Genomic DNA, 9059 nt, shown 5'->3' with positions numbered 1-9059 from the left:
AGAAAAAAGATAGACAGAAACAGCCTCCGACAAAAGATGAGGAGATAGACATGACAGACACAGACTTGGTGGCACCAAATTTACGAAGGCGGGCATCACACCAGCCGCAACAGGGGCCGGTGCCCCCTCTCCTTCCCCCTCTTCCTCCTCCTCCTCCTCCTCCTTCTCCCCCACCGCCATTCTGGCCGTCTGCTCCCCCTCTTCACTTACTTGATACAGCACAGGGGAAAGAGGAGGTGTGGCCACCTCCTCCCCCACTGCCACCATCCCCGGAGCGGTCTGATGACGAGAATGAAGGCGGGAGCAGGGGCGGACACAGGGGTGGAGTCAGGAGTGGAAGCAGGGGCAGAGGCAAAGGGAGGGACCGGGGCAGAGGTGATGCCTGATGGATCTTTTGTATTTTTTATTTTACTTTTATACTCTCTTTATATCCTTTATATATAACCTTTTACCCTTTCCCGTTCCTGCACTTTTCACTCCCTGTATCTTAATCCTACATTCTATCACCCTAGTACCCCTTGCCCTGCTCAGAATCCTTTGGGGAAGACGAAACATCCCCACAATCTCAAAAGCATGACGCACAACCTTGAACAGAGCCCCCATCACTGAGACATGTTTTTTGTAAACCAAGTAGCAATCTTTTGGGGGGGGCAATTTTAATAAGGGGGCAGTTACTTCATTTGCTAAACTTCTTATTGGAGACTTTTAGATAGGTATTCTAATCTAGGCTGTCTATAAATTGTATATGGGAGATATCGTCGGGGGCTTTTTGGCTTTTTGGCTTTTGGGGCTTTTGAGCTGGCCTTTGGGCTTGCTTGTTTGTCGGTGCACATCTGGGATCCTATTAAACCAAGGTAAAACCCCTATCCCATACTGTGTGTCTGCGTCTAAAAATTTTTTCTAGCAATTTAAGGCATCAGTTCTGGCGAGCCAGCCAGGAGAAGGAACCCCGGTTTTCGATTTTGGACCGAGGAACACCCCGCTGCATCCCCCCCACTGCCGGCACCGGGGGAGAGAGGCAGCGATTTCAGAATCGGAATCCGGGAGTTTCCCAAAACTGCAGAAACACAGCTGGAGAGGTAAGATCAAAGGGGTTGTTTTATGGTTTTATAGATAACTGCTAGCAGTCGAGAGATCTCCGAGGGTGGGAGCGTGGCCAGGGGGGCCATAAAGGAGGTTTTTTAACCGCTCTGCTCCCACAGGGTAGGGAATTGTGAGGAGGGGGATGCCCCTCGTAAAAACTCACAGGGAGCCGCATAGAGCTCACGGGGGAGCTGTGGCTCAGAGGGGGCTGCAGCCCAGAGGTTGGGGTGAGGATTCCACTACAGAAGTTCGAATCCCGCCAGGGTTTCTAAGCTGAACACGCATGGTTTTCAAGCTTGCTTTCTTTGCTCTGCTGGTTCTGTACTAATTTATAAGTTAAGAACTTTTTCCTACTGTTTCTTTCTGTTTATAAGTAAGAGAATGAGCGATGTGCTATCTACCAACCCAAACATCCCGCAAGATTCCCCGCTGAGTTTGATTTTGAAAAACTAGAATCTAGTGGCAGTTCGAAGTGTTGATTTACATTCTGGTGAATTAACCAGACTTTCACTGTGGGTGTGGCCTGCATTGAAGCTGGAAGGGGGAAGTAAATAGCCTCGGTTAGGCAGTTTAGATAATGAACTTATTACAAAGTTACTCGTAGAACTCTGAGTTCAGAGCAGGTTTAAGGAGTTAAGATATGCAGAATTGTTTTCTATATTTCTAAACTGAGAAAAAGCGTATAAGCAAATGAAAAAAAACTGCTTTGAGATGGCTTTACAAAAATTAGAAAAGAAAAAAGATAAACAGAAGCAGCCTCCGACAAAAGATGAGGAGATAGACATGACAGACACAGACTTGGTGGCACCAAATTTATGGAGGGGGGCATCACCCCAGCCGCAACAGGGGCCGGTGCCCCCTCTCCTTCCCCCTCTTCCTCCTCTCCCTCCTCCTCCTCCTCCTCCTCCCCCACCGCCATTCTGGCCGTCTGCTCCTCCCCTTCACTTACTTGATACAGCACGGGGGAAAGAGGAGGTGTGGCCGCCTCCTCCCCCACTGCCACCATCCCCGGAGCGGTCTGAAGACGAAAATGAAGGCGGGAGCAGGGGCGGACACAGGGGTAGAGTCAGGGGTGAAAGCAGGGGCAGAGGCAAAGGGAAGGACCGGGGTGGAGGGAAGGGCGGAACCGGGACTGACCAGGACGGAGAGGGAAGCACATCCACCGCTGGCCCCTCTCAGACTGGGGAAAGGGGGGGCAGCGGGCGGCACCCTCCCCACAGCTCCACTAGAGCTGAGAGGGAAAAAATCCAAATCAAGCGTGAGTCAGATAAATCCAGTGCAGATGTAGATAGCTCGGAAGAAAAAAGGAAAACCGAGGCTGAAGCTGCAGGCAGTGAACCTGCTGGGAAGAAAAAGGAGAAAATAGCCCAGGAAGCTATCGGAGCTGTCAGTCCAGTGGCAAAACATACTAGATCTAAGACGGATAAATCAAGAAAGGAGGAGCCTGTCCTGGAAGCACCCCTAAGGCAGGCTGTCGGGAATCAAGGGATAGTTTATATCAAAACTCCTTTTTCCCTCAGAGAACTCCGACAATTGAAAGAATCAGTTAGAACATACAGAGACAATCCAGAGAAAATAGCCATGCGGTTTGAATTAGCTATCAAGGCACAAAACCCAGATTAGAGTGACCTGAATGTAATGTTAGATGAAGTACTGAATAGTACAGAAAAGCAGATGGTTATCAAAGCTGCTGTAAATGCTGTGAAAACTCAAATTGCAGCTAGAACCATTCAAGGACCTGTTGGTAATATTTTTCCTTTGATAGATCCAGGTTGGGATCCCAATGTGCCAGAAGAAATGGCCAAATTAAAACAGTATCAAAAGTGGATAGTTATTAAACTAAAATGTACTATTCCCAAAGCAATTAATTGGGCCAAAGTATATGAAATTAGGCAAAGTCTAACTGAGACCCCCACAGATTTCCTGAACAGGCTTAAAGAAGCTGCACGGAAATACACAAACTTGGACTTAGATTCCCCAATGCAGCAGTCTCATTTAGCCTACATATTTGTAGGCCAATCTACACCTGATATAAGGAAAAAGCTGCAAAAATTAGATGAGTATGATATAAATAAGTTGTTGAATGTAGCCTAGAAAGTATACCAAAATAGGGATTCAACAGATAAGGATACTGGTAAACCCCACTACAAGAAGAAACAGGGTCAAGGGAAAAGAAAGGGTCCACCTCACCCTCCTCTAGCCGAGGACTAGTGTGCCATCTGCAAGAAGAAGAGACACTAGAAGAACGAGTGTCCAATGCGGGCGAAGGAGACGCCCACATCTTCTCAATTAGCTGTAAATGAGAATTGACAGAGACCGAAGGCATTATCCACCCCAGCGGAACCTTCGGTTATAATTAAGCTGGAAAAAGATGATGTTGAATTTTTAGTTGATACGGGGGCAACATATTCTGTGTTAAATACTTTAAAAGAGAAATTGAGTCAAGATACTGTAGATGTAATTGGTGCCACGGAGGTAAGTGAAACAAGACCTTTCTTTCAACCTTTAAGATTTAAACTGGAGAAACATTGGATAACTCATCAATTTTTATATATGCCAAATTCTCCAAAACCATTGTTGGGCAGAGATTTATTAGAAAAATTTGAGGCAGAAATTAAATTTTCCAAAGAGGAAAGAGTGAAAGTTATAATTCCTGAATCTAAATTTGTCAAAGCAGGTACTATTCTTATCCAAGAATGTTGTAAAAAAATTCCTAAAAAAGTTGAAGATGCGGTTATTCCAATAGTATGAGCCAATGATTTTACCGAGACATCCAAAAGAGCTGAACCTGTGAGTATTGCACTCAAAGCAGAAACAACACCGGTAAAGCAGAAACAATACCCTCTGAAATTAGAAAGTCGTAGGAAACTGACACCTGTAATTGAGAAATTTCTCAAATTCAGGTTGCTAGTAGAATGTGAGTCCAAATACAACACACCCATCCTGCCAGTAAAGAAAGCTGATGGTAAGAGTTACAAGTTAGTGCAAGATTTGAGGGCAATCAACAGAATTACAGAAGACATACATTCAGTTGTACCAAATCCCTACACCTTTCTGACCACATTAACAAATGAATTAGAGTAATTCTCAGTCTTAGATCTCAAAAATGCCTTTTTCTCTATTCCAATCCACAAAGATAGCCAGGAACTTTTTGCTTTTGAGTGGGAAAATCCTGAGACAGGAAGAAAGACTCAACTAACTTGGACAGTGCTACCCCAAGGGTTCAAGAACAGCCCAACAATATTTAGACATCAGCTATCAAAGGAACTAGAGGACTGGAAAAACAAGAACCAAAAGGAAAGATCCTTCAATATGTTGATGACATCCTGATCGCAGCAAAAACACGAGATGACTGCATCCAACTCACTGTAAGTCTTTTAAATTTTTTGGGCATGGGCAGATACCGAGTCTCAAAGGAAAAAGCACAGGTTGCCAAAGAAACTGTAGTATACCTGGGGCTGGAAATCTTCCATGGTCATCGACAACTTAGCAGAGAACGAAAAGAAGCTATCTGTCAGCTTCCAGAGCCCCACACGGTGAGAGAGATGCAAGCTTTCCTCGGCATAGTAAGTTGGTGTCGACTTTGGGTGGCAAAGTATGGAATACTAGTAAAGCCTCTGTATGAAACCCTAAAGACAGCTGAAAAGGGAACCATTAACTGAACAGAAAAAGCGAAAACTGCCTTTAAACAATTAAAACATTCCTTGATGTCTGCTCCAGCTTTAGAGCTGCCAGATTTAACAAAGCCCTTCGAACTGTTCACATACGAGCAGCAGAATGTAGCTCTTGGGGTGCTAGCACAATATCTTGGGGATCAGCGAAGAGCTGTGGCCTATTTTTCAAAACAACCAGACAATGTTAGCCAAGGGTGGCCAGGGTGTCTGAAAACCGCAGCAGCAACTGTCATCCTAATCCAGGAAGCTCGGAAATTCACCCTTGGGCAGCACATTGTCGTGTATGTACCCCACGCTGTGATTTCTGTGCTGGAGCAAAAGGGGGGACACTGGTTATCCCCTAGCAGAATGCTTAAATACCAGGCTGTATTGCTAGAACAGGACGATGTCACTCTAAAAACAACATCTGTTCTTGTCATCTACATTGCTTGATAACGTGCCTGAGCATGACTGTTTGCAGACAATAGAAGAAACCTACTCCAGTAGACCAGACCTGAAAGATGTGCCTCTGGAAAATCCAGATTGGGAACTTTTCACTGATGGGAGCAGTTTCATATGGAACGGTAAGCATATGACAGGCTACGCAGTTACCACCACAGATGAAGTAATTGAGGCAAAAGCCTTGCCTTCAGATGTATCATCACAGAAAGCTGAACTGATTGCACTGACCAGAGCTCTAGAACTGAGCGAGAGAAAGAAGGTAAATATATGGACTGATTCCAAATATGCATTCAGTGTTGTTCGTGCCCATGGAGCTATTTGGAAAGAACGTGGCCTGCTGACTGCTCAAGGTAATGGCATTAAACATGCCAAACAAATCCTAGCACTCCTGCAAAGCATCTGGAAACCTACAGAAGTAGCTGTCATGCACTGCAAAAGTCATCAAAAAGAAAAAACAACTCCTGAAGTGGGAAATCGCTTTGCTGATGAAATGGCAAGAGGGATAGCAGAAAAAGGCATTTTTGCAATAGTGCCACAGAAAAAAGTAGATTTGACAGGGTTTGCTCCAAAATATGAACAGAGTGACCAACAGTTAATTAAATCTCTTAAGGCTGAAATTAAAGAGAGTGGGTGGACTGTTACACCTGTAGGCCAGGTTGTAGTCCCACCCCCAATCCTTCGAGAAATAGCGCAAAAAGAACATGAGAGTACACACTGGGGAACAGAAAACCTTTTAAAACATCTAAAGAAAGTAGTGATAGGGAGAAGAATGACTGACATTGTGCAGTCTGTAACAAACAAGTGTGAAACCTGCTGCAAAAACAACCCTGACACAACTAAAAGAGTAGTGTTAGGAGTGACCAAGACAGGGCATCTCCCGGGAGATTACTGGCAAATAGATTTTGCTGAAATGCCACGGAGGGAAGGATACAAATATGTATTGGTATTGGTTGATACATTCAGTAGATGGCCTGAAGCTTATCCCTGTCGCACCAACGCAGCAAAAGAGGTAGTAAAAGCTTTGCTCAATCATATAATTCCAAGATTTGGGGTTCCCTTGGAGATGTCATCAGATAGGGGACCACATTTTATTGCAACAGTGGTCGGGGAGGTTAGCAAGATCCTGGGACTCACTTAGGACCTGCATACACCATACAAGCCCCAAGCAAGTGGCAAGGTTGAACGTATGAATAGAACCCTCAAAACCCAGATTGGAAAAATTTGTCAAGAAACATCTATGACATGGGTTCAGGCTTTGCCTATAGCCTTACTGAGGGTCTGCATACAACCAAGGCAAAGGGACAACATAAGTCCCTATGAGATTCTATATGGCAGACCGTATCAAGTTCCACACATTCCAGGTGAAATTCACATGAGGGGAAAAATTGATTTGCAGAAATACTTAATAGCTTTGAGTTCCACTTTGCAGAAGCTCCAGAGATTCGTTGTCCTGTCCAAGCCTATAAGATTGGACACCCCTGCCCACCCGTTTCAGCCTGGAGACTGGGTCTACATCAAGTGGTGGGACAGTGACCCCTTGCAACCCAAGTGGAAAGGACCATTCCAAGTGTTGCTGACCACCCTCACTGCTGTCAAGGTTGCTGAGAAAGGACCGTGGATCCACTATTCCAGAGTGAAGAAAGCTTCTGCTCCTGAGACTACCGAGAAAACAGAGACTGATACAAATCAAGATGATGGTTAAATTGTTCCTTACATGTATGCTGTTTTTCCAACTGGTAACCATGACTCAGAGCTCAGCCCAGGAGTTGCACAATACTGTGATGCAAAATGTATACAAAGCTCTTAATATGAGCAATTGCTAGATCTGTACTCAATTACCACCTCTAAATGGGAAGGAGAAATGGTCATTAATTAGTATTGCAATGGAAGAGGAACATACAGAAAGGGGGCAACGGATCGGGCCGAATACCACCTTGTTGCCTCCTATACCCCTGAGCGGCCTGATGGAACGTGGGAACTATACAGTTCGCTGTGTGCTCATGAATGCTACAAGAAAGGCCGTTCTTCCACCATATTGTCATAAGACCAACTTTAGAGAAATACTTAACCCAAGATCTGTAACAAAAATGAAGTTGCTGAGATGGAAATTAGCTCTGCCTTTTGGGACAGGAGTGTATTGGATATGTGATGATCAGGCCTGAAAAATTCTACCTGTAGATAGAGACCAGGCCTGTGCCCTCGGGGCTGTAATTCCAAATATAACAATATTTGACCAAATTGAAAAACCACGTAGGAGGGGGAAAAGAACTCTTAATCCCCTCATTGAACGTCCCACAGTTTTCCATAGTATAGTGAGAGCCCTCCTTCCCTCTTATAGGATAGTTGAATTAAAAAGGGCAATTGTGAATATATCGAGTGTTATTGAAAATATTGAAAAACATACTGCTGATGCAATTATAGCTTTGCAAGAAGAAGTCCATGGCCTGTCAAGGGCAACGACGCAGTACAGGATAGCTCTCAAATTCTTGCTCGGCGCTCATGAAGGGGTATGCGATATTATCAATGGCAGCTGTTGTTCCTTTGTGGATCAAGATGAGAGAATCAGAGAAAATTTGAAAGAAATTTGGAAAGAAACTCAAATTCTACACGAAGTGGGTTCAAGAAATTACACCTTGAAATTTGACCAAATTTTCCATGCCCTCACTTCATGGTTGCCAGACTGGGCCTGGGTGAAAGAAACATTTATAATTATTGTAATTGTAGTTATTATTTTTGCCATAGCTAGTTGTGTAAACCAATGTTGTAGATAGAGCAGTTTAGAGTAGTTTAGAGACTAAACAAGGTAAAAGCTTGTTAGTCTCCAAAAAGGGGGGAAAATGATGCCTGATGGGTTTTTGTATTTTTTATTTTACTTTTATACTCTCTTTATATATATCCTTTATATATAACCTTTTACCCTTCCCCGTTCCTGTACTTTTTACTCCCTGTATCTTAACCCTACATGTCTATCACCCTAGTACCCCTTGCCCTGCTCAGAATCCTCTGGGAAGACAAAACAAACCCACAATCTCAAAAGCATGACGCACAACCTTGAACAGGGCCCCCATCACTGAGACATGTTTTTTGTAAACTAAGTAGCAATCTTTTGGGGGGGGCAATTTTAATAAGGGGACAATTACTTCATTTGTTAGACTTCTTATTGGAGACTTTTAGATAGGTATTCTAATCTAGGCTGTCCATAAATTGTATATGGGAGATATCGTCGGGGGCTTTTGGGCTTTTGGCTTTTGGCTGGCCTTTGGGGCTTGCTTGTTCATCAGTGCGCATCTGGGATCCTATTAAACCAAGGTAAAACCCCTATCCCATACTGTGTGTCTGCGTCTTAAAATTTTTCTAGCAATTTAAGGCATCACAAGGATGATGTTTTGTTGTGGTCTGTAACAGCTAAGGTGTGGCTAACACAGGTCTTTCCCATGAGAACTTTCTCCTGTGTTTTATAAACAAAGATAAAGTTTGGATGTTATTGAAACAGTGTCTCGAGATTTGGACAGTTCAGGCCTGGCCAATTGGGCCTAGGGGGAGGTTTCTGACTGACCAATCTGGGTGACCTCTGAAAAGTCTATATAAGTTGGAATCAAAATAATAAAGCTCTTTTTTTTCTTGCCACACTGAGAACCCGGGTCTTTTCTCTACTAGCGGCTCAACAGCGACATCTGGTGACCACCGACGTGTACTGCGCGCAACTGCAGGTACGCGGCAGTCTTGCCCTGGGCCCGACTCCCCCCCTGCCTGCCCTGAGGCATGGCTGATTCTGATACAGACATGGACCCCCCCGTTCCTGCGGATGGAGTCTTGCGGGCTTTTCTGGAGGTCTCTGAGGATGACCCTGCGTCCAATCAG

General features: G+C 44.4%; 1 pseudogene; it reads left to right on the top strand.

The window, feature by feature from the left end:
• The first annotated feature begins 7081 nt into the window (after positions 1–7081).
• Positions 7082–7984, top strand: LOC146425408 (endogenous retrovirus group V member 2 Env polyprotein-like; annotated as a pseudogene).
• Positions 7985–9059: the final 1075 nt, after the last annotated feature.

The sequence above is a fragment of the Lichenostomus cassidix genome, chromosome W (assembly GCF_008360975.1).
Source record: "Lichenostomus cassidix isolate B80296 chromosome W, HeHo_3.0, whole genome shotgun sequence".
In the NCBI taxonomy this organism is placed as follows: domain Eukaryota; kingdom Metazoa; phylum Chordata; class Aves; order Passeriformes; family Meliphagidae; genus Lichenostomus; species Lichenostomus cassidix.
The sequence above is the reverse complement of the archived record's forward strand: the minus strand, read 5'-3'. Positions and strand labels throughout refer to the sequence as shown.